General features: G+C 36.8%; 1 long non-coding RNA gene across 4 annotated transcripts in view; it reads right to left on the bottom strand.

Moving 5' to 3' along the window:
• LOC132796226 (uncharacterized) overlaps window positions 1-25516 on the bottom strand; it is an 86291-nt gene that overhangs the window by 7891 nt on the left and 52884 nt on the right. For 3 of the 4 annotated variants that reach the window (XR_009633525.1, XR_009633524.1, XR_009633523.1), the window contains exon 5: window positions 12318-12408. This is a non-coding gene — a long non-coding RNA (uncharacterized LOC132796226). Of the gene's footprint in view, window positions 1-12317; window positions 12409-17590; window positions 17648-25516 lie in introns of those variants that run through there. The other variant, XR_009633527.1, reaches the window with a different exon arrangement.

The raw sequence follows: 25516 nt of genomic DNA, 5'->3' as shown, positions 1-25516 counted from the left end.
GCCATTCGCATTGTTCTGGTTATTTACGAGTTTGTTAAGTGCGCACACATTCTTCTTCTTCTGCTTCTTCTTCAGGGCCACCCGCTGAGCAGCGAATCGAGTCCTGGACAGCACACAACACACTCCCGCTCCCCCTTCCCCTTCTCCCTTCCACCTCCTCCTCCCCCTTCTTCAGCTTTTACACTCCACGCTCCATTGAGTCTCTCAGGCCGCAACACAACAATTTGTTGTTGGCTGCTTTGTGAATCCAAATGGATTCCGAAGCATAACAATTGTGAATAATAATCGAATATTGATTACAGATTTACAGCATTGAAGAAAACTATGCCTACGAATATAGTTTGTGATTCTTTTATATCACAATTATTATCACTTCAAACGAATTTGCATCACTAATAAATAAACAACTTTCTTCTAATGATTGCATTCACTCAAAATTACAAATGATTTTTGATATTTTGGAATTTTAATCTCTTAAAAATTCACAAAGTTAAGTTAAGTTAGCTCAGAACTGAACAAGAATAATGTAGAATATATAAGAAACAAATAAAAATGATAAAATTTTATGTATTTTAAATATTAAATATATATTTTCCTCTGTTTCTTTATTTCTGTATTCCTTTATTCACCTATTCATATTCCTATTCCTAATATTAATGAATAATAATCGAATATTGATTACAGATTTACAACATTGAAGAAAACTATGCCTACGAATATAGTTTGTGATTCTTTTATATCACAATTATTATCACTTCTACTCAATTCGCATCACTAATAAATGTAAAATTCACTTCTAATGTTTGCATTCACTCAAAACTATAAATGATTTTTGATATTTAGGAATTTTAATCTCTTAAGAATTCACAAAGTTAAGTTAAGTTAGCTCAGAACTGAACTAAGAATAATGTAGAATATATAAGAAACAAATAAAAATGATAGAATTTTATGTATTTTAAATATTAAATATATATTTTCCTCTGTCCCTTTATTCCTCTGTTTCTTTATTCCTCTATTCCTTTATTCACCTATTCATATGAATAATAATCAAATATTGATTTTGAATAGTTTGTGATTCTTTTATATGATTTGATATTTACTTATTTTGATCTCTTGAGAACTCATAAAAATCAGTTCAGTCACAATAACATGAAGTTTTTTTTTGTAAGTTATTATTTTCTATTTCATATCAAACAATATATTACAAAACATTATAATTTCAGATGAAAAATCAGAGTTCATCAATGTAAATTTCTACATTAATAAAAATGAAAATCATTATATAATCATCAAAACGAGATTTTTAAAATCAAACTATTTAAAACTATGATATTTAAGCTGCGAATTTCTAATGAATTTTGACTTCTTCAAAGAGTAAGCTAATAAATATTATATTAAAATAGTAAATTATGTTCACTACTTTCTTTATGATTTCTATAGACATTTATCGCTTTAGTGCTTGACTGAGTAATATTTATTCCGATATAAAATATACATTAAACTATTGCAATTTTCTATTACATAATATAAATATATTTAACTGCTTAGCTATGTTTTTCTTAGCTCTGCTACAATGTCAATTGAATTTTCAGTTTTGCAAATGATTACTGAAAACTATGAAATAATATTCGAGCTAAATTTAAACTCTGCAAAATATGAAATTAAATTTGAAACAGATTCTGAAACTGATGCATTAGATTTATTTGAGGCGATTAAGTTTGAAAAATATTATTCTGCTTTAAAAACTTATTTAAAATATTTTACAAACACTAAGTGGGAGCAAGAACTTGCTTTTGCTTTCTGTGTATGTTTTGAAATGTGGAAAGTTTAAGGTAAGTCAGCTCAGAACTGAACTAAGAATAATGTGGAATGTATATAGAAACAAATAAAAATTATAGAAAATGAAAAGTATTTCATGAAAATTCGTTTAATTTCTTGTTAGAAATGTATCTTGCTACTTTAAAATGATATTTCTTTTATGTAGTCCGTTTTTTTGTGTTCTGAACTAAACACAACATGCAAATGAACTGCACTGCACTTTATATAATTTGTATTACATCAATAAAACTCTTAATCTCTATATAATTTAACTGCATTAATTGACGGAGAAAGAAAAGTATTATAAATATAAACAATTTGAATAAGGCTTAATCCAGACCTCATTCAATCTTTATCACTCAACTGCATTTAATTGAAGTCTACAAAGAACAAGGAAAAAGGGAAATAAAATTGCTGAGATTGTAAAACAACATTTTCAATATAGTCAGTCGCCTCGGTAAATCATGCTCAATAAATGTTGTCACATCAGAATTAGCAGCGAATGTTTTGTCGGTTGCCCTTTTTTTTTTTGTTGTTTTCGCTGATTTCTTTTTGGGTTGTAATTGCAGCTGCTGCTGTTGGCATTAGCGTGACTAGCTGACTAAACGGTTGACTATCTATATATACATATATAGTAAGGGGGAGGGTTTAAGAGAGGGAGGAAGAGACAACGACGACGACGACCTTGTTGCATGCCAATATTAATAATAACAATGGGCAATAAAGCCTATTAGAGCCGGCACACATTTAGCCATTAATGAAATACATTGATTTCTGTGTTAGTCGCATGAAGGTTAGCTTCATACGTAGGCAAGGGAGGCAGGGGAGGGGTGAAAACAAAGCAAAGGGTTCGGGTTGTTGACGGTTGCCTGTCGACTGTCGACCAAATCAATTCGAAAGGAAAACAAGTAAGAAAACTACAGTCGAGTGTGCTCGACTGTGAGATACCCGCCACCCAAAATATTGCGGTATTGTTCTCAAAATATACCAAAAATATACTCCAAAATACTAAAAATATACCAAATTGCATATTTGGTATATTGATGTACCATATATATATCATATACTGCGCAATATACCAGATTGTCAGCCAAAGCAACTAAGACCTCTAGTAAGTGGACGTTTTTGCCCATAAAAAAGTATTTCTTTAATAACTTCGACAATTTTTATCTGATCGCAACCAACTTTTCAGGAATCACAACTACTATAATTATTATTGTATGTAACAAAATTCGTGACTTTACCTTTAAAATGACGCTTGTTATTAGATTTTTGTCGATTTGCGGGGGCGGAAGTGGGCGTGGCAAAAATTTGAAACAAACTTGATCTGCGTACAAACATAACAAATGCTGTCGAACGAATTATAGCTCTATCTCTTATAGTCTCTGAGATCTAGCTGTTCATACGAACAGACGGACAGACAGACAGACAGGCAGAAAAACAGATAAACAGACGGACATGGCTAGATCGTTTCGGCTGTTGACGCTGATCAGAATATATATACTTTATAGGTTCGGAGATGCCTCCTTTTACCTGTTACATACATTTGCTGCCGACGCAATTATAATACCCTTCTACCCTTTGGGTAGCGGGTATAAACACAGAAAGAGAGCGAGAGAGAGAGCGAGCGAACTGTCTATTGTGACTTTGCGTGTTGTCACGTTATAAAAATCAGTGATCCACGCCGAAAAGCGAAGGCCTCCCTTTAAGCCCCTAACCTCACGATTTTTTTTGCACCCTTAACGATTTGGGGAAGAACGTTTTGTTCCGCTCGTTACCAGCAGCACCCGAATCGTCGACGTCGACGGGTTTGTTGGATTGTTGATCCTCCAGGTCGCGAGCTCCGTTCCCTTATTTTATTGGTCCCCGTCCCCAGCCCAGGTTAAGGGTGCAGGTTATTAATAAATCTTTAACCCTTTGCTGTCCCGAGCGGAGCGTTGAAATGGTTTCCTGTTGCGGAAACGGAAACGCAATGCCGACAGCGTTACATGCGCCTCGTTTACATACTTTATGTATGTAGTATAATCGATTAATTTGATATAGATTGAATTTATGTTAGCCCCCTCTCCCTTACTTTAACCCTCTAACCCTTCCCCTTCAACTGACTTCGAATTTTGTTGCCAGTCGCCGTGTGTTTTAGGCCGTTGCACCTGCCCTACGACAATGAACTCGCCAGCCAAAAACTTTAAGAGGCCCCTCCTCCTCTTCATCCTCTAAACAACAAACAACAACACACACACATACAGTGAAAGCTTTTTGGCGAGAAATTAAAGTAAAAGTCGCGCGCGCAAAAAAGTTTTTCGGCAGCGAGAACTTTCGCCGGGTTGAAAACTTGAGGCCATAATTGAAAATTGTTTTTCATCGAATGCGGCTGCCACACTTCTGCTTCTTCTTCTTCATCTTCAACGTCTTCTTCTTCTTCTTCAGTGTCTGGTCAACGAGAATTCTTTTTGGGACTGCTTTAAGCTGCGCTTTAAGCTCGATCCTGCTGCCAAATTGCAGATTAATTAATTGCTATTGAAAAGCAGGCGCCAATATCAATGGAAGCAGGAGAGGAGACGGAGGTTAAGAAGGAGGAGGAGGCGAAGGAGGCGCCTCCAATTTGTGCAGCACTCAACAGGGAGGGGGCGAGGGGCAAGGGAAGGGAGGTGGCAGAGGTCAGTGGTTGCGCTTGCCGTCTTTGATGGATTGCAAAAAGGTATTTTATGTAATGCTCTACCGAGAGAGAGCGGGAGAGAGAGGGAGAGAGAGAGAAAGAGAGAAAGAGAAGGGAGAGAGAGTAGAAGAGGGGGAAGGAGGCGGGCAAGAGGTGCATATATGTGCACATGCCGTTATGTACAACAAGAGCTGCCTCTATGTGCCTCACACACACATCGAGTGCAAGCAAGATAGCGCAAGAGAGAGAGAGAGAGAGAAAGAAATAGAGACAGAGAGAGAGGCACCTTCGTTGCTGCCGCACAGCCAGCGAGAGCGAGAGAGATAGACTGCTCTGTGTGTGGCGTGGCAAATGAATGCGGCGGCGCTCGAGAGGCGCAAGCGTTGGTGCCACAAGCAGCAGCAACAGCGACGTTGCCGCCTCCCAATGGAAATGAAAAAGGCGGGCACCAAAAACCGACACACACACACACCGACAAAAGTGGGAAGTCCTTTGCGGCACACTTGCCACATGCGGGGGCACTTGCAGCCAGCGCATGCGTCGCATCAAAAGGCGTCGGCACCTCGTCTGCTCTTCTTTCGGTTTCAGTTTCGGTTTCGGTTTCGGTTTGGGGGGCGGCGCGACGTTCGAAGTTGCAAGTCCGAAAAACCTGTGAGCAGCGAGCTCCCCACTGTGCTACTACTCTGCTCTGTGCCACATGCCACATGCGGCATGCTACTTAATGTGGCGCTTTCGGAATGCGCGGCTCAGTGGCAAACAGCACGGCAAAGGCAAATGGGGCACGGACGCTCGACTTTTCTGTTTCTATTTCTGATTCTGTTTCAACTGCTGACAAGTAAACAAGCTGCACTTCAAAAACAAAAAAAAAAAGAAGAGAAGAGAAATCAACCTGAAAGCGAGATTATAAAGTAAAAATCAAGCTCAGGTTGAAAAGGACTCAATAGTATATTATATATATATAAAAAAAAAACGAAAATTGCAGCAAGTATATAAATCTGCTTGAAACTAGCTTATAAATCACTTAATAATATATAGTATTTTATATATACAAAATATATTAGTCAGCTTGAAGGTTGCTTATAAAGCGCTTAGTAATATATAGTATTTTATATATGTATACCATAAGTAAGAATCGAGCTCAGGCTTTAAAGCTAGCTTATAAAGCACTTAATAGTATATTATATATACTAAATACATAAAAACAACTAAAAATTGCGTCAAGAATCGCAATCAGCTTCAATCTTGCTTATAAAGCACTCAATACTTTATACAGTATTTTATATATACCAAATACAAATTGCAGCAAGAAGTTCAGCTTGAAGCTAGTTTATATATTATACATAATATATAGTATTTTGAATATATTATATTTGTATATGAACTGATTTTCTTTAAACACAGCAACTGAAATTAAAGCAGGTTTTAAACTACAATAATATTGAAACAAGTGAAATTGCAGTCAGAATAGAACGCAGCTTAAAGTTAGCTCATAAAGCACACAATACTATTAAATATATATAATATATAGTATTTTTTATATACCAAATATATACAAACGTATTCAACTGCAGTAAGAATCGAACTTAGCCCGAAGCTAGCTTATAAGGCACTTAATATTATATATAACAAATAGTACTTTTTATATACCATATATGTAACATATATGATCAGCCTTTGGTTAAGCATAGCAAAAAATATTGCAGCAGGTCGTCAAACCGACAAAAAATAATTGGAAATAAATTGAATTGTAGCCACAATAGAACACAAGTTGAAGCTACTACTATATACTACATAAAAAAATGCAACAAGAGTCAGGCTTAGCTGAAGACAAGCTTATAAAGCACTCAATAATAAATAATATACGAGCTGCCTTTGGTCAAACACATAAAAATGAAATTGCGGCAGGTCGACAGAAAAAAAGAATTGCAATCAAATTGTAATGCAGCATGAATTTAGCTTAATTTGAGGCTAATTTACAAAACTTTCAATAGAATATTATTTAGTATTTTGTATATATGAAATATATAACAAAAAATCAATTGCAGCACTAATCGAACTTAGATTGAAGCTAGCTTATAGGGCACTCATTAGATGCCACTCAATTCTATATAATATATAGTATTTTTTATATACTGCCTTTGGTTGAACATAGCAAATGAAATTGCAGCAAGTCGTCAAAGCAATAAATTGAATTGCAGCCAGAATAAAACAAAGCTAGCTTACACATATACAGTATTTTATATATAGTATATACAGTATTTTTTATATACCATATACATATATATAATATATGGAATACCTTCGGGGGCTCTGTCAAATTTTTGGTCAAACACAGCAAATAATAATGCAGCAGGTCGTCAGAGCGAGTTTTCGAAACAGAACAGAAAGCAGAGAAAAAAAAAACAAAAACAAGGGGGATGAATAATTAGATTTCTCAGTCGTCGGCCTAATTTCATTGTTTTTACAGTCATTTCGAATGATTTTCTTGCTCACTTTTGACAGGACTCAAGGGGAGCTAAGCGAGGACAGGGACAAGAACAAGGACACTTGTTCATTTCATTTCATTCCATTTCCTTTTCTTTTCTTTTTTTTCATTCTATTTTTTTTTCTCTCGTTTTTCATTTGTGTGTCTTGTTTTCTTATTAAGTTGAGCGACAGTTGTTTTTATTATTTTTATTGTTTGCCGCCGCTCTCTGCTTCGTTTTCTCCGCATGTAAATCAAAACTGACTAATGGCATGCGAAAAACAATAAAAGCCCTAAATGAAATAATGAGCTGCAAAGGGGGGCGTGTGTTTTTGATTCACAAATATTATTATTATTATTCTTTATATTTGTGGCAGATATATTCTCCAAGAGAGAGCGAGAGATAAAGCCAGAAGTTGGGTGACTTTATCTGGGGGTCAGTCACTCGATTGATATTGATGTGGGTGGTCAAAAAAAAAAAGAAAACTTGGGGCGACTATTTTTAATGTGATTATCTTGTAGCGTGCATGTCGCATGTCGAATTTAGCAATGCTGAATGCTGGACTCAAGTGGACTCTTGGCTTCTCTTATCGGCAAAGTAACAGCAAAAGAATTGACAGCACACTAGGCACGCACATGAGACAGGACATCGGACAGTTGGACATTGGATAGATTCCCTTGGTGGTTGTGTGGCACCCGAAAAGCGTCTAGCGATGATTAAAATGATGATGTCAGAGCAGAGGCATCGGCATCGGCATCGGCATCGACAGCAAAACAATCGAGAAGAGTCTTTTGGAGGTAGAAAGGACCAGGGACAAGTGCTAAAACTGAACAGAACAGAACTCAACTTTTCACTTGACCACTTCACTCGAGGGCACAAAACGGGACACAGCAGCGGCTTCTATACATTATTTTTATACTCGCTACCCAATGGGTAGAAGGGTATTATAACTTTGTGCCGGCAGGAAATGTATGTAACAGGTAGAAGAAGGCATCTCCGACCATTTAAAGTATATATATTCTTGATCAGCGTCAACAGCCGAGACGATCTAGCTATGTCTGTCTGTCCGTCTGTCCATCTGTCCGTCCGTCTATATGAACACCTAGATCTCAGAGATTTTAAGAGATAGAGCTTTAATTCTTTTTCGGCAGCATTTGTTATGTTTGCACGCAGATCAAGTTTGTTTCAAATTTTTGCCACGCCCACATCCGCCCCCACAAATCGACAAAAATCGAATAACAAGCTTAATTTTAAAGCTAGAGTCACGAATTTTGTTTGGTAGCGGGTATCTCACAGGCGAGCACACTCGACTGTTGCATTCTTACTTGTTTTTTTTTTCGTTCCTCTTTCGTTAGAGGGTTGGCTAGACAGCAGCAGCAGCAGTCAAAAAATGCAGAAGAAGAACACAATTGGAAATCACAGCGACAACTAAAACGAAGCCAATCGCTGCCTTGAGGGTGAAGCACAAAACACTCGGAACACTCGGAACAATAAATTTATGACATTCATTAGAACGACGTCAGATTAACAAAAATACTCAGCATAAGCAGCTGACGCCATGCGAGAAAGAGAAAGAGAAGAAGGAGGGAAAGAGAGCGAACAACGATTTTGAACTTTCAGCAACAGGCGTTGTTTAATGCCTGACTTGCTCAACTTAAAGATACCCTGCAAAATCTTTTGGTAGATAAACAACTGCGAAAACTCTTTGCAGCAAACTTCTAGCAAAACTTTTGAAATTAAGCCAAATTTTAAAGTTGAGAAGTTTCCGATGAACTTTAAAGGCAATCGCGAGGCAAATGGCAGCAGAATTTATCAGACTTTAAGTGAGATTGGGAATAATATTTAATAACAATAATGAATAGAAATTGAATTGAATGATTGTACTTTAAAATTTCAATTATAATATAAAAAAGTGAAATAAATGAATAGTAATTATACTTTACTTTTTAAATTATTACAATAAAAAGAACAACGAAAAGAATTATCTGAGAATTTAGTTTATAAATTATAGAATGGATAAATCATACTTTTGCATATTGATGCCAAGATTCATTTAAGTTAAGATTATATGTATTATTCTTAATCCATCACGAATCTAAAATGAATCTTTCTTCTTCTTAATAAGAACTTGGTTCGTATGTTAAATATTCTTGGAATCAAAATGTAATTTCTAACATTAACATTTTCTTGACGCACTTTGCAAACCAAAATTCTTAGTATTAAGACGAAAATCTTGATTTTATAACATACTTTTTGTTTTTTGTATGTACATAATAAATTAAAGAAAAATTGCATAAACAAAAGTTCTATAAACTTCTATAAACACCTCAATTAAATTTAGCTTTAACTCATGAATAGAAGAAAACTTTGATGAATTATAATTTAAAGTGCTTCAAATTACAAGATAAGCTGCAGTCTTTAATACTAATTAAATGAAAATAGAAGAAAACATTTATGAATTATGATTTAAAGAACTTTAAGATTACCTTCAATCTTTAATCAAGTTAAACGAAAAAAGTAAGAATAAGAAAGTAAAGTAGCTAATTTTAATCTTTATTTCTAGTTAAATGTATTACTAATCAGCAAAGTAAGAATAAGAAAGAAAGTAATCTAGCTAATTTGATAACGAATTTGAATAGTTTAGTTCTAGTTCAATTAATAAAATTGAAGAAAACATTTCTGAATTATGATTTAAACAACTTTAAGAACTTTTATCTCCAATCTCTAATTCAAGTTAAACGAATTACTAATTAAAATAAGTAAAAATAAGAAAATAAAGTAGCTAATTTGATAACGAATTTGAATAGTTTAGTTCTAGTTCAATTAATAATATAGAATAAAACATATTTGAATTATGACTTAAAGAACTTTAAGATAACCTTCAATCTTTAATTCAAGTTAAACGAATTACTAATTAAAATAAGTAAGAATAAGAAAATAAAGTAGCTAATTTGATAACGAATTTGAATATTTTAGAATTGCAAAAGTAGTTAATTTGCCTTTAAGTGTCGCAGGGTAAACGCTTAATTCGAATTCGAGTTTACAATTATTGCGCTCTTAAGATATTGAAAGTGGCTTTAAGACTTGCGGCTGGTTCGCAGCACAGCTGTTGCCAACACCAGGTGGACAGTGAGCTGGGAACAGCAGTTGGAAGCTGAAGCTGAAGCTGTAGCTGTAGCTGTAGCTGAAGTCGAAGTCGAAGCTAAAGCTGTTGCTGGAGAGCAGCTGAAAGCGTCGGCGACTTCATAATTAAGTATGCGGTCGAGATGCGGAAGCAACCACTGAGCTGTGACACTCTGGCTGGCCAAGGGCAGGTGGAAGAGAGAGTGAGAGAGAGAGGAGTGGGGACAGCTGTCACCGTGGGTTGTGGGCTAAGGGGTGGGAGGGGTGAGAGGGCTGCCAGTGGCAGTGCCTTTGGGACAACTAGCGCTAGGATTTATGTGCACGACAAACAAACGAGCACCGCAGGACAAGAAAGCGCTTAAGAAGTGCCACAGCACTGAGAATGAGGAGAGAATGGGGAGAGAGAGAAAGAACCACGGCCAAATAAGGCGCAACAATTCAAGCAGCTGCAATAGACAACAACAGGAGGTAAAAAGTGGAGGGAGAATCACACCGCACCGCACCGCACCGCAGCGACCACCGCAAAAACCGCGACGCTGTCTTCAGACTGCAGACAACACTAAAGTCTAGAGACTGAGCAAAAGTCTTCTTCGTCCCAGTCTCAGTCTTAGTCGCTGGTCTAGTGCTGAGTCCTGAGTCCTGTGTGTGCCTGTTACTTGCCCTCCTCACTTTCCCCCCTTCTGCTTCCCGTGCTTGCTGCGCCCGTTGGCGTTTTGGAAAACCAAGTTATTTAGCCACGAATCGAATGAAATGTCGCGAGAATCGTTGTCGTACCATCTTGTCCGTCCTCCTCCCCTTGCTCCTTCCCCCCTCTTCTTCTGCTCCGCTGCTGCGTGCAAATCGTTTGCGGTGCGCCCTCTCTTCCCCCTCCCATCCTCCCGGCCACTGCGTTCCGTCAACGACATTTGGGACACATTTACCAAAACATTTTACGTATTCAGAAGCAAAAGTTTGCGACGCTGTCGCAGCTCCCCCCTGTTCCCCTTCTACGCCTTGATTGGCCTGCCAATGCGACGACTAGTAACCACTGTCCCCCCCTCCTCACCACCTCCTCACCACTCCCAGTTAGCGCTGTTTGCATTTCGCATTTTGCTCTGCTGCTTCTTCTTCTTCTTCGACTGCTTGTTGTCTTCATTTGCCGCTGGGCCTCAGTTCATATCAACTTCATATGGTAAACAAGAGCAGCAACAAACTAAATATAAACAACAAGCGACACAACACAATGGGCAGCGTTCTGGCAACGCGCACAATGCGATTGGCAACGCGGTTCAAGAGCTTTGCGGTATTTAAAGCGAGGCGCAGCCCAAAAGTATGCTACACAAAACGACGAAATGAGGAGGCGCTCTGCAATTAAAGCGGCGCAGCGCAAAAGTATGCTATAGAAAATTACACAACAAGCTGACAGCGAGCCTCTCAATTAGCAACAACAATACACACACACTTTTTGTCACACACACATACACACACATAGAAAGAGAAAGTCGCCCACAGGGCAGACGCAACACATTTTCGACTTTGTTGTTGCGCCGTATGCAGATTTGTGTTGCTGATGATGTCTTTATATTATACAGTCAGTCTCCCTCTACCTCCCTCCTCTATCTCGTTGTGCCGTCATGTGTGCTCGCCTCACGCACAATCCAATATAAATAAAATATACACACAAATACGCGTAACGACCTCATTAGCATAATAACGGTAAGTAATGGATGAAAAATGCCATTAAACAACACTTTATGACTTTCTCTCTCTCACACACACACACATACACACACAGATTTGATTTAAATGCGTGCGTGCTGCGCTGTTCTTGTTCTTGTTGTTGTTGTTCTTCTTCTTGTTCGCACTGGCTTCGTTCAAAATCTCTTCGACTTAAAAGCTCTCACTCTGCCTCCTCCACACTCCACACTCCATAAACATTAACCGATCGGGCAGACGCCACAAATGAATAACGACGCGGAGAGTAGGATGAGATGGGAGAGCTGGGACAATTGCTACACAAAATTTAAAATCTGAGACGTCTTAAAAAGGCAGTTTGGCAAGTGGAGCATGCTCAACTTAGCTATACCCGGCACTTAGAATTATATTAAAGTCGATAATTGCTACTACAAATTTGTAACATAATTTGTACTGATGGAAGTATCAACAAAAATAGTTTGCAAAAAGATGTTATTTAAATCTACATTAAAATACTTTTTTTTTTGAGGCGTAATTATCGACTTTATTTCCATAGTATTCAAATTTATAATCACACTTACCCGCTCAAAACTGCTTTAAATTCAATTTCTTGTAAACTCCATTTAACTTTTGATTTTTCATTTTCAGATTTCATGCGCAGCTTTCTTCAACCTAGAAAACAGAAGCAGAAGTGTAATTGTTTATTAATACTAAAAAATACTGAATATTAAACACTGAATATACTGTAATATTAAATTTCAAGTATTTTTGTTCTCTTGTACATTATTATTAATACTAAAAAAAAAACAAAACTATTGAAGTATTTGGTATAAAAGATTTCAAGTATTATTCTTAAAGCATATACTATAAATATTATATATTGTTCTAATCTAATTCTAAGTAATTTTCTTAATAAGCAAAAATTGAAATTATAAATATTAAAAAATACTAAAATACTGAAGAACTTGTAAAATCAAATATTTAGTAGCTTTCTAATTTTTTTTAAAATTAATATTAATACTAACAAACTAATAAAATTCTAATGAATTTGTTATATAAGATTACAGGTACTTTTGTTAATTTCTTGTCAACTATTATTATTATGATTATTTTTTGTTATGGATATTTTATATATATGTATTTTCATAGACCAATTGAATCATAGATTATTTGTTTATTAATTTGTTATTTAAAGATAATGTAATGTATTTTAATTTTTTTCTAATCCTTCTTTAACGCAATTGCTTTAAGAATGTTTTGATACACAAATTTCAACACTTGCCCTAAATAACCTAACTTTAATAAACCTTTTTCAGACTTTTCCCCATTTCGATTTGCATACATAAAAGGAGTAGAAGGGAATAAGTCTAATTAAAAAAGAAAAAAAAAACATAGCTGGGTTATACTGTTTAAACCCATTTAAGAGAGCTACTTTAAGAGTTGCTTTTAAGCTCTCCGATTCAATTAGTTGTTTTCGTTTTTATTTTTCACAATGCTCTGGCATTACCTGTTAATCGTTTTGGAATCGCTTTATAAGCCAAGAAGAGTGTCAATTTCATCTTTATGAGTGCATTTCATTTGTATGAATTTAGAGACTTTTTGTCGCTTAATTTCAGCGAATTTATCGCATTTGTTTAGCCTTTTTTGTTGTTTTTATTTTTTTTTTTTTTTTTTGAGCTGGCAAAACATGTTTAAAGTATGTTAAACGACGGCTGTTGCCCCTTCACAACCCCTTTAACCGTGCGGCTCCCCTTGGACAGATAAAAATCCCCGGCACACGTAGCCAACAAGAAGGGGGAAAAGGGGAAAACGAGAAACGAGACCTTAGCTTGTTTATTTAGGTCTGAGCTAATAAAAAGGCTTACCATCTCAATAAAAGTATTTAACACAAGCGTTTTACTACACTCTTCAAGCATTTTTTCTTTCTTTCTTTTTTTTTCCTTGTTCTTTTTTTTTTGCTCCGTGTTTTTGGTGCGTGCCGAAAATTTCTTTACTCTGGTTTCAGTTGTGTTCGGGCTGACCGGGCTTTGTCTTTGGGTTCAGTTCCGTTCTGTTCTGGTATCGGTGACGTCCAAGTGAAAGCAGTTGAGTAAATCCCTTAATCTATGGAAATGCTACGCAATTACCACGACAAGTTGAATGCCAAGGCAGACGCCGATGCCGATGTCGCGTCATGTGATGCTACTTCCCTTTGCTTCTCCTCCTCCCCCACTTTGGATATCATCCCGCTCTCCTCTCCTTTCTCTGACTATGACTGACAGTCCTGACCCTTTCGTCGTTGTCGTTTTTCCTTTTTTTTTTTCTTTTGGTGTGTGTTGTGTTTTTATACCAGCTACCCATAGGGTAGAAGGGTATTATAACTTTGTGCTGGCGGGAAATGTATGTAACAGGTAGAAGGAGGCATTTCCGAGCCTATAAAGTATATATATTCCTGATCAGCGTCAACAACCGAGACGATCTAACCATGTCCGTCTGTCTGTCTGTCCGTATGAAACACTGGATCTCGGAAACTATAAAAGATAGAGCTCTAAACTGTTTTCGACAGCATTTGTTATGTTTGCACGCAGATCAAGTTTGTTTTAAATTTTTGCCACGCCCACTTCCGCACCCACAAATCAACAAAAATCTAATAACAAGCGTAATTTTAAAGCTAGAGTCGAAATTTGGTATATGGTATATTTTGAATGTGGTACTATATCGATATACCAAATATACGGGTATCTCACAGTCGAGTACACTCGACTGTAGCGTTCTTAGTTGTTTTTTTTCTGTCACGGACCTCAGCGTGGCTTCAGCTCTTGAGCAGAGGAGCTTCTGCTTTCTTTTGCAGTGTTTACACAACCAGTTACAAAGTGCACAAGCCACCCGGCCGGCATCTTTAGTCTTTGGTCCTTTTTTTTTGTTTGACTGCTCCTCGGGGGCAATGGACGCTCTCACGTACGGGGCAACAAATCAAATTTGCATACCAAGTATTATCAGTATCACAAGTCCTAAGTCGACTCCTGACCTGATACCAGCTTACCAGCTGTGCGCTTTATTCTACACTGCCTCTTAAATAAATACGCACAGCTATTTAGGCAAATCATTTGTCGAGCTGCGCAAATTGAAAAGTGTTGCAATTGACGGAAATCAAGCAGAGATTGACAATGGCAAATGTCACAGAATATGTGGACTACAATTGAATGCTGTTAAATTAACAAAGTGTAGAGCAATGAGAACAATGCGACTAATTAATGCGAATAACAATTAAGAAAGCTACACCTTTATTGAATAAAACCATAACAGCGCGACATTTTAATAAAAATATACCAAAGCAGTATTACAGACAAATACTAAAATATACCGAAAGCTACATTTCGTCTATTTAAAAATACTAGAACATTCCAAATGATGCATTTCATATACCAAAATATATCAAAAGCTACATATTGAATACCAAAAAAAATACTAAAATATCCCAGAATTGTTTTCATGTTTAATATATCAAATTCTAAATTCCACACACTTAAAATACTAAAACTTCGAACAAGCTTTATTTTTTATAGCGAGCAAATACTAAAATATACCAAAAGCTACTTTTCGTATAATATTCAAATTATACCATAGATTATGTAATATACCAAATTTATCCACCAAAACATATTCAGAAAACATAGTTTACAACTTTGAGAGTATTGGATAAAGTAAAAAAAGTGTAAATAGCTTCTTCAGAAAATACTAAATTATACCGATAGTAATGTACCATTCCAAAAACTACATTTCGTATACCTAATAAATACTAAAACATACTAATCTCTATATTTCGTATACCTAAAATAATAAAATATACATAGAGTTGCATTTCACATGCAAACAAAATACTTAAATATACCAAAAGGTAAATTACGTATATCAAATAATACTAAAACACTCCAAAACCTATATTTTCTATAACAAAACTTGCATTTCACATACCCAAAAAAAAAAACTAGAATATACCAAAAGTAACATTTTGTAAATTGTTATACTACTATATTCAAAATATACCATAGATCACGTAATATCCAAAACTTATCCACCAAAAACATATTCAGAAAACATGATTTACAACTAATGGATAATGTAATAAATGTTTATATTCTAAATTAAACCTTCAGAAGAATACTAAAATATACCAAACGGTAAATTAAATATACCACATAATACTATAACATTCCAAAAGCTATATTTTATATACTAAAAGTTGAATTTCACATACCAACAAAAAAAACTAGAATATACTAATGGCAACATTTGCTATATTGATATTCAACTACATTCAAAATATACCATTGATCACGTAATATACCAAATTTATATTGTAAATTACATATTTAACTATATAAAAGTCAACTGCTTTGAGTAGACTCTTGATTAATCGAAGAAGTTGAGAATATAGAATGTAATCTTTAGCCTAGCTTCGATATAGGTTGGCAAACACTTCGCTGTCTATCAATTTGCTCTGCTTTTAGTATGTTAGTTGGGATGAGAGGCGAGTGAAGAATTTCATTATTATTAGGCCGCATGTCAGTTGCAATTTGGCGCAAAAACTATGCAACAATAATTGCAATTCACACTAATTATGATTGATTGAGATGCTAGATGCGAGATGCGAGAGTTGCGAGATGGTTGAGCCATCTCCTCCCTCCTTCCTCCTCCCTCCTTCCTCGCCGCTTTCATTTACAGGCTCAACTCATAATTGCGAAACTATGATGAGGGAGGCCCAAAAACCACACGTTTTCCCCTCTCCAACTCTTAACTTCTCTGCTCGCTGTCAATGTCTGCGCTAATGATGAACTGAAATGTGATTGCCGCAATGCAGGGAAAGGGGGTAAGGGGAGAGCAAAGTGGCAGCAGCTAAGGCTGCGGTTGGCAGCAGCAACGAAATGAAATTAAAGCAAATAGAATCCGCCAGGAATTGCCATGAGCAAATAATTAAATAATAAGCGAAAGCCTAAGCAAGGCAACCCAAGAAAAAAAAAGAGAAAATACAAATACAAATAAAAATAGAATGAGCAGAGAAATTATGAAAGCAAAGAGAAGGAGACAGGGGAAAAGCCAAAATCCAAATCATTCGCCTGGCAATGGCAACTGGCCAAGTGATTCGCAATTGCTTTCTTGGCTAAGTGAAACGTTGTTTTGCCTGCCCCCTTTTGGGATGGGATTCTCTACCTGTCTTCCGCCCAACTCCATTCCACTTTAATTCTATTAAGACAAATGCCAGAGACGCACTTGTAATTATGGCTAGCAAAATGTTTGCTTACTCGACTCAACTCGACTCGAATCGACTTGAATCGACTTGAATCGCGGCCTCCTCAATAACAATAAATCGATTCAAGTGCGCGTAATCGGGCAATGTTATCCAATAATAAAAATAACAGCGCGTTGCGGGGACGACAATAAAACAACAGCCTAATAGCTAAATAGTAAATACACCTCAGCGGCACCTTCACGAATTCCAGTTGCTCTACAGTAAACAATAAGGAATTACTATCTAGACAACCTTTGCCATAATTTTTATGTATGCATTAAAGCCTAAAGCTAAAGCAAAAGTTAAGGTTGGTCTCTTAAGGAATTGCAAATTATATGATAGTTTAATTCTTAACTCTGCAAACATAAGAATAAAGTGACGTTCAAAATATGAATGTAGATTATGATGAAATGTTCAATATGAAACAAAGCTTTCGTCTTTGGTCTAATGCTTTAACTGTCCCTTTAAATGAAAATGCAACAAACTAGCTTAAGAAAAAAGTTTTCAAAACAACTTCTAAATAAATTACAATAATAATATATCAAGGCAATCCTCTTTTAATAATAATAATGAATATCATATCGACTTTACTCACTTAATGGCCACAGTTCGCAATAGCAGCATTTATATGCTTATAATAAGCTGTAAATAAAAAAGATGAAATAGAGATGAATTCACAGAAAAATGCGCTTTTTATCACTTAACGTATATTCCGCTTAACGGCATATTTTGCATACGCGTTGTGGCCGCTAAGCGAGTTCGAGTTTAATTTAATTTAATGTTCACAATGTTGCACAAAAGTGTAAGCACTCAGCAATAGAGCCTCATTCTTACTTTTAGACACCTAAGTGATCAAAAAAACTTATTGTTATTAAGCTTAATTAAAAAAAATGTGTGTAAAACTAGTTTAAAATTAGTCAAAATTAAATTCATATATTTATTTTTTACTTGTCAACTTATCTGCCGGTAGTTCAAAATATTATTCGACTCAATTAAAATAAAAGAAAATAAAATAAATATTATATTATAGCTGTGCGGCTTTGCATATTCCTTTCTGTTAGTTGATCAATTGCATATTGTTTTTGTAAAAAGAGATAAGAAACAAATAAAAACTTCGTTAAACGCATTTCAAAGTTCACAGCTGTAGATAGCTGTGAATTTGCAATGAATATAACACTTATTGATAAATATAATAACTGATCAACTAATCACTAATAATAATAAATGGTACTATTTGCAAATACTATTAATACATAATACATTAACGGCATTATTTCAATGAAATCGAAATGAAAGCAGAAAAAACGTAGCATACTTTTTTTGGTTCAACTCAACTAGCGAGCAACTCTTGTAGGTGAAGAGTATTGGGCGAGGCAATTTCAATGCCTATTTGATTTCAATAAGTAGCAAATCAAGTGCATGGCAATTGAGGCAACAGCGTGACGGAAGCCTAGACAGATTTGCTTGAGGCCACAGTTCAGGCTAGAGAAGAGAAAGGCGAGAGGAGGGGCAGATAAGAGAGGTAAGAGGTAAAAGGGAGGTAATCCACATCGCATCCGCCGCGTTGTAACGAGCGAACATTAAAGCCATTCACCTGAGACGAAGCTAAAGCGCGACAAAGTATCCAAAAGAGAGAGAGAGAGAGATCTGCCCTTTCTCCCCCTCTCGATTTTATCGCCATTTACCTGTACGTATGTGTGTGTGTGTGTGTGTGATGCCAATTCACCGATTGCCGTTTTAGCCATTTGCCATTTGGCGTTTGGCGTTTGCCATTTGCCATTTGCCGGCTGAGCGACAGTTTGGCGCCGTCATCATCAACAAGAGATCAAGTTGCCATTGAACCGACTTCTTCCGACGCACTCGAACGGAAATTGAATTGAGCAATTGTAAATGTGTGCACAGACCCCTCCTCCTCACTCCTCTCCTTCGCCCCCTCCTGCTGCTGGAGTTTGTCAATTGCCGCAACATATCAAATGATTTGCTTCCAAATGATTTGATTTGAATTGACTTGAAATCGAAGCGACCCACGGCAAACACAACACAACAACACAACCTGTGTGTGGCCCCCTCCCCCTCTCCCCCTCTCTCCATATGCTGTGCCATCATAATATCCACTTGATTTCTTTTTGTGTTCGTTCAAGTTTTTGAGACATATTGTTCGTTTTGTGTGTTTGTTGCTTCCAATTCCAATTCGAAACTTATGTGGCAACAGTTTGCAAAATTTGTCTGCGCGTAATGAATTTCATTTCAATTTAGCACAAACGTCAGGCCAATTTGTAAACACAGCAGCCAAGCCAAGTCGAGTCGAGTCGAGGCGTTGTTTATAGTGTTTGCGGTTAATTAATTCACATTTACACCTGTTGGCGACGCCACTGAAGACAACAGCAACAGCAACGACGCCCAGTTAAGTTTCTCTACTCTACTCTCTACACACACTCCCCCTCTCTCTCTCCCTCCTTCGTTAACGTCGCTTTAGAGCTCCATTGAATTCATTTCAAGCGCGTACAGTTCATATGCCGCAAATTAACTCAAAAGCAGCGACAATAACGAGAACTGAGACTGAGACACACACAAGGACAAGCCACCAGACCTGCAGGCGTTAATGTGTGCGAGAGCGTTAATGTGTGCGAGAGCGTGAGTGTGTGTGAGTGGGTGGTAGGCGTGCCAAAGCCCTTAGGCTGTGTGTGTGGGTGTGGCAGCGCAGTGTGTTGACAGCAACAGCGAAAAAAATGGACACAACAAACAATTAGAACAGACAGAAAAACTATTCCCCATCTCTTTCCCCCTACAAATTTTCACTAGGGTTGCCAACTATACTGTTAAGATTACAATTATTTCCCAGTCTCTCGCCTAAACTAATACTCTTCACTAGGGTTGCCAGCTATGCTGTTAAAAATTAAATTATTCCCCGTCTTTCTCTCTCCTAACCTGAAACACCTCACTAGGGTTGCCATCTATGCTTTTAAAAACTGAACAATTCCCAGTCTCTCTCTTAACCTAACACTCTCGATCAGGGTTGCCAACTCTGCTGTCAAACATTGAACTATTTCCGTCTCTTTTCTAATCTAGCACTCTTCACTAGGGTTGCCAATTATGCTGTTAAAAATGGAATTATATAGTCTATCCTCACATTATACTTTTCTCAGTCATCAATATTCTGTATTTCTTAAAATTAAATTCCTAGTTTATCCCCTTGTGACAACCCTGCATTATCCCGTGCTTCTTCTTTCTACCTCCACACTCTCTAGGCTAAAACGTTGAACTCATATTTGCTTTATTATGGCACAGATTTAATTTGCATGCCATATGAATACTTAGTAAATCGAAAAGCCTTATGAATTTCAATTATTAAATTTAATTTTTTCCATTTCTGTGTTTTTTCTGATGTGCGTTGCTTTCCTCATATTTGACTTTTGCCGTTTTTCATTTGTTGGTTTTCTCTCACCATATGGCAAAGTGAAATTTGTGCTTTTTTATCACATATTTATTGCGAGCATATTTAATTGCAATTTATGTTGACTTCTAGTTGGAATTTTCTTCAATTCTTCTGCAATTTCGAATTTTGAATTAATTTTTATTTTAAATTTTTGGCATTGCTTCTTCCCATTTTGTTTAACTTTTAACTCTGTTACGATACTACTATAGATCGCTATTTTTGACTTTTGAAATATTATTCATCTCATTTTTCGTTTTTCCTTATTTTTTCGTTTCGCTTACACTTTTTGAGCTATTTTCCTATGCTTTTCTTTATACTCTTAAAATTTTTTCTGCACCTATCTTTTTTCAACGTGTTCCTTAACTTTTTTTCTTTTCGCTCTCGCTTTTTGAATTCTTTTACTGTGCTTTTCATTTATTTTATTATTATTTTCTATTCATATTTATTTAATTTTTACTTCTCTTTTTTCATAACTCTTACTCTTAGTTATTTTACCTTACTCTTTCGATTTGCTTCACATTCCTATCGCTTTTTGAACTCTTATTTCACTTCTCTTTCTCTTTTATTCTTGTAATTTTTACAGCATTCAAATTTGTATGTTTTCTTCTCTTTTCTAATGCTTCTCTTTCTTTCACTGTACTTCTGTCGGTAGCTTATTTTCCAATCTATTTTTCTATTACTATTAAAATCTTTCTCTATACTTCTCTATTTCTTATCTTGAACTCTTTCACTGTATATCTCGCTTCTTATCTTTGTATACATTTCTAGTTTTGGCATTTTCTTGTAATTTTCACAGCATTTAGTAATATGTCTTCTTCTTTTCTCTATGCGTCGCTTTATTGTCATTGCACTTCTTACTTCTCGGGACTTCTCTTTTTTTCCACTGTACTTCTCACATATTTCTTGCTTGTTAACTTCCGCACAACAGCAGCACATTCATCTCTAGTCGTGTGTGTTTGTGTTCCTAGCACATTCGCATTCACACCTTTGCACTAACACCCACACACACACATGCACACAAAGAGTCGCCACAACACTCGCACTTTAATGCCTGTCAACGTCATTAACAAGAGAAAAGAATGAGCACCCCAAAGCCAGTCAGGAAGTCAGGAAGTGAAGCAGGGGAGCACCAGGGTTGCCACCTCTCTTCTGCCTTTTTTGTGCTTAGGTGCTGAGGCGCAACAGGCAGTCGAAGCTGAAGCTGAAGGCAAAGCCAAAGCCAAAGCCAAGGCAGCAGCAGTCAGCAGGCGTTAATTACAAAATAAACTCTCATGTGCAGCCAAGGGGTAGGCATAATGAGAGGAATGAGGAGGAGAAGGAGGTGGAGGAGGAGGCAACACTGGCAATGTCATTAAGGCTGCGAATGACCCGCCCAAAGCACACATTTGCGTCGACACTCGCTGACCAGCCGACAACAAAACGAAATGAAACGGGAAGTGCCTCGACAAATGCAGCCAGGCAGCGAGTAGAAGGACCCAGAGTGAACAGCTTCGCTTCACATATGTCCTTGCCAGAGTCAGCGGAGCAGCAAATTGCGAGGGGGGCGGAGGGCGGAGGAGGGAGAGAGCCAAGGTAGACGAGAGCGAGGGAAGAAGGCAACTTGCCCAGCGGTCGCCGCCATTTAACGGCGTGATTTACTGCGGTCAACATATGAGTATGAGAGAGAAAGTGTATGTGTGTGTCTTGTATGTGTGTGTGTGTGTATTGTGTGTGGTCGCCACCTACGGCTGCCCTCAAATGACCAGCGCGACCAGCAACAACAACAGCAGCTTCTTTGGAGTTCCCCCATTCCCCATTCCCTTTAGCGACCTCGGCATAATAATGTTTAATTTGAGGTAAATACGTTTTTGTTTTTCCCCTTTAGCCTCGCTTTCTTTTTTTCTCTTTCTCTTTTTTTGTTGATGCCCCGCTGGGCAAGCAGCAGCAGCATAAGCTGTAGATGGAGCTGGAAGCTGAAGCTGCGTGGCAGGAAGGAAGCGCGGTCGCCACGTGCCACGCGCTGCGTGCTGCGAACTGCATTAAAATGTTGTGGTCAACAACGAGTAACCAACGAGTAAGTCGACCAAGTTGTCCAAATATAAATTAAACATTTCGTGGCACTTCTTTCGAATACCATAAAAATAATCATAAAAATATGCATAAATATGAAGGAAGCACATGAAATTAATTCAATGAACTAGTAAACAATACTCAGCGAGTGAGTTATAAACGAGTAAAAGAAACGAGGAGCAACGAGTGAATAATTCAAGAGTAAACACAAAACAACGAGTTAATAACAAGCGAACATATTATGATAAGATATTAAATAATTAAATGGCCAGTAAGAGAAAAGAAAAATATATGACTAGTTAGTCAGTAAACAATACTCCACGAGGAGTTAATAGCGAGTAAGCAGCAACAAACGCTAGTAACTAAACAATATTAAGAGAGTGAGTAAAAGAAACGAGAAAGTTAATAATTAATACTTAGCAAGTATGAAAAGAAAAACGAGAGACTAAATAGCAAGTCAGTGAGAAGCAAGGAGTGAATAATTCACGAGAAAACACAAAGCTTCATGTTAATAGCGAGTGAATCAGTACCGAGTAAAAGAAAATAATGAGTTATTAGTTAGTTATCAAGAATACTTAGTATGAAAAGCGAAGCGAGAGAATAGTAATCACGTAAGTGAGGGTGAATAACTAGTTAATTCGTAAGTCAACATAAAGAAACGAATAAATAGCGAAACAATTATGATAAGAGAGTAAAGAAGGAGAAGAGAAAATAGTGACCAATTAGTTTGTAAACAATACTTAACGAGTTAGTTATAAGCAAGAAAGCCCCTATAATATTTAACACTTCTAAACGAGAAAATATTTAGAGACGACTAAATAATTAGCGAGTGCGAAACAAAGTCAATAATTATCGAGTAAGCGAGGAAAAATTCATGAGTAAATAAAGAGAAATGAGTGAATAATAAGCTGAATAAGAGGAAATCAATGAATAAGCAGCGAGTAGGCGAAGACAAAGGAATAGATAATTAGCGATTCTTCAATACAAATTGCAAATCGAACGAGTAAATGATAAGCGAGTAAATTATGAGCAAGGGCGTCTTTTAGATATCTGGGGAGTGATGAAGAAGAGAATCCAGTAAATGCACGAATACTATTTCAATAACAGATAGTTCGACGAGTGATAATTCAGCGAGTCTAACGAGTGCTAACTATGTAAGCACAAAAGAAAAAACACTACAAACAAGCAGGCAAATTATGACGTCAATAAAGTCGAATAAAGAGTAAACGAGCCAGAGATAAACTGCGATTAGCTTTTATTACACAGATATTAAGTGAATAACAACGAGTGGGAAATGCTGACTGATGGGCAACGAGAGATAAGCGTGCGGCCTTATGCTCCATATAGCAATAACAATAAAAATCCAAATGAAAATGAAAATAAAAATACAAATAAATTCAAAGTGACTTGAAGCTGACTTTAAGAACCCATCAACAACAGCAGAAAACACACATGAACAACACACATGTCGCTAATTGAAATTTGTAATACTTGTTGTGTGGGTATGTGTGTGTGTGTGTGTGTGTGTGTTTGAGTGGGTTGCAGTTGGGAACAACATCATTCAACGTCTGGCTGGCCAATGGGCCACATAAAAGCGTCGCTGGAGTCGCACACAACAAAAGCGTGCAAAGCAAAACAAAGCGACACAAAAAAAAAAAGAAAAAAAGAGCAGGCAAGGGAAAAAAAGAAAGTGAAAAGAAAAATAGCGAAACACAAACCTGGACAGGCAGACATTGTCAGCATTTCTTTTGTGCAATGCTGTGAAAAGGCTTCAAAGCTCTCTCTGCCCAAAAAGAATACAGCATAAAGCATAGAGCAGGCCAGGAGCAACAGCCACAGTAGCAGGAACAGGAAGCGGATGTCGCGTTGGCCACTGTGTTTCTGATTCTGTTTCGGTTTCAGTTTCGGTTTCTCTGTGACGCTTTATTCACATTCACATTCACACTGCTGTTACTGGCGCCGCCAGATGAACCCAAACACAAGCACAAACCCAAACACAATCCCGAATTCAAACCTCGACCCAGACCCAGATCCAGATCGACATGTTGTCGTTTGTCGTATCAGACATATACAACCGATGTGCGATGCATGTAATTGTATTAACTGGCAAGCTCGAACAATAGCACGACGGTAGATAAAGGGGTTTCATTGTGAAGTGTGACGAGTAGCGAGTAACGAGTAACAATATGTGGAAGATCAGCAAGTATTTGAATACGTTTCAAAGCCAACACAAGTGAGAGTATTACGAATTAATACAAAAAATGAAATGTAGTGAGTAACGAGTAACAAAAAGTGGAATATCAGCGAGTAATTCAATTGAAAATCAGTATTTGACAACGTTTCAAACTAACACAAAATGAGTTGTTAATAGCGAATAGAATGTAATAGCAATAAATGTAAATAATGCAATGGGGCGAGTAACGAGAGAAGCAACGAGTAAAAGGTCAGCGAGAGAATTTATGGCAGCCAGATGGTTTATTCAACAACAAGTTCAAAGGCCAGCCAAAGCGACATATAAAAATTTAGTTTCATACGAATTATTAACAAGTAACTTACAAACAACGAGTGAAGTAATTATAAACGGACAATTTATTCGATTTTTTAATTGTTAGCAAATAGGTAAAGTGAATTAACGTATGGATAGCTGACAATTGTTAAAGTGGCAAATAAGAGTAAGAAAAATTGGCGCAAAAAAATTTATATAAACTGCATTTTATTAAAAGTGATCGAAGGCATTTGTAAAAGCATAATAACGAATAGGAAGTAAGAGCTTAAGAGAAAGTAAGCATATCTAGTCATAAAATCAGCGTATGGAAACTGTGTGCAGTAGTTTATGATTTCTAGCGAGTGAGTGAAAAGTGGCGAGTAATGTGTGCTGAACATCATTAGACAAGTAGGAAGTAGTAATGAGTAAGCTGAAAGCCTTACATTGAGTGGCGAGTATAAGCTGCATTTAATTTGCTACTCTATGCAGAACATTCCACGAATCATACAAAAAGTAAAAAGAGAGAAAGAGAGAGTGGGAA

This window comes from Drosophila nasuta, chromosome X, assembly GCF_023558535.2.
Source record: "Drosophila nasuta strain 15112-1781.00 chromosome X, ASM2355853v1, whole genome shotgun sequence".
NCBI lineage: Eukaryota > Metazoa > Arthropoda > Insecta > Diptera > Drosophilidae > Drosophila > Drosophila nasuta.
The sequence above is the reverse complement of the archived record's forward strand: the minus strand, read 5'-3'. Positions and strand labels throughout refer to the sequence as shown.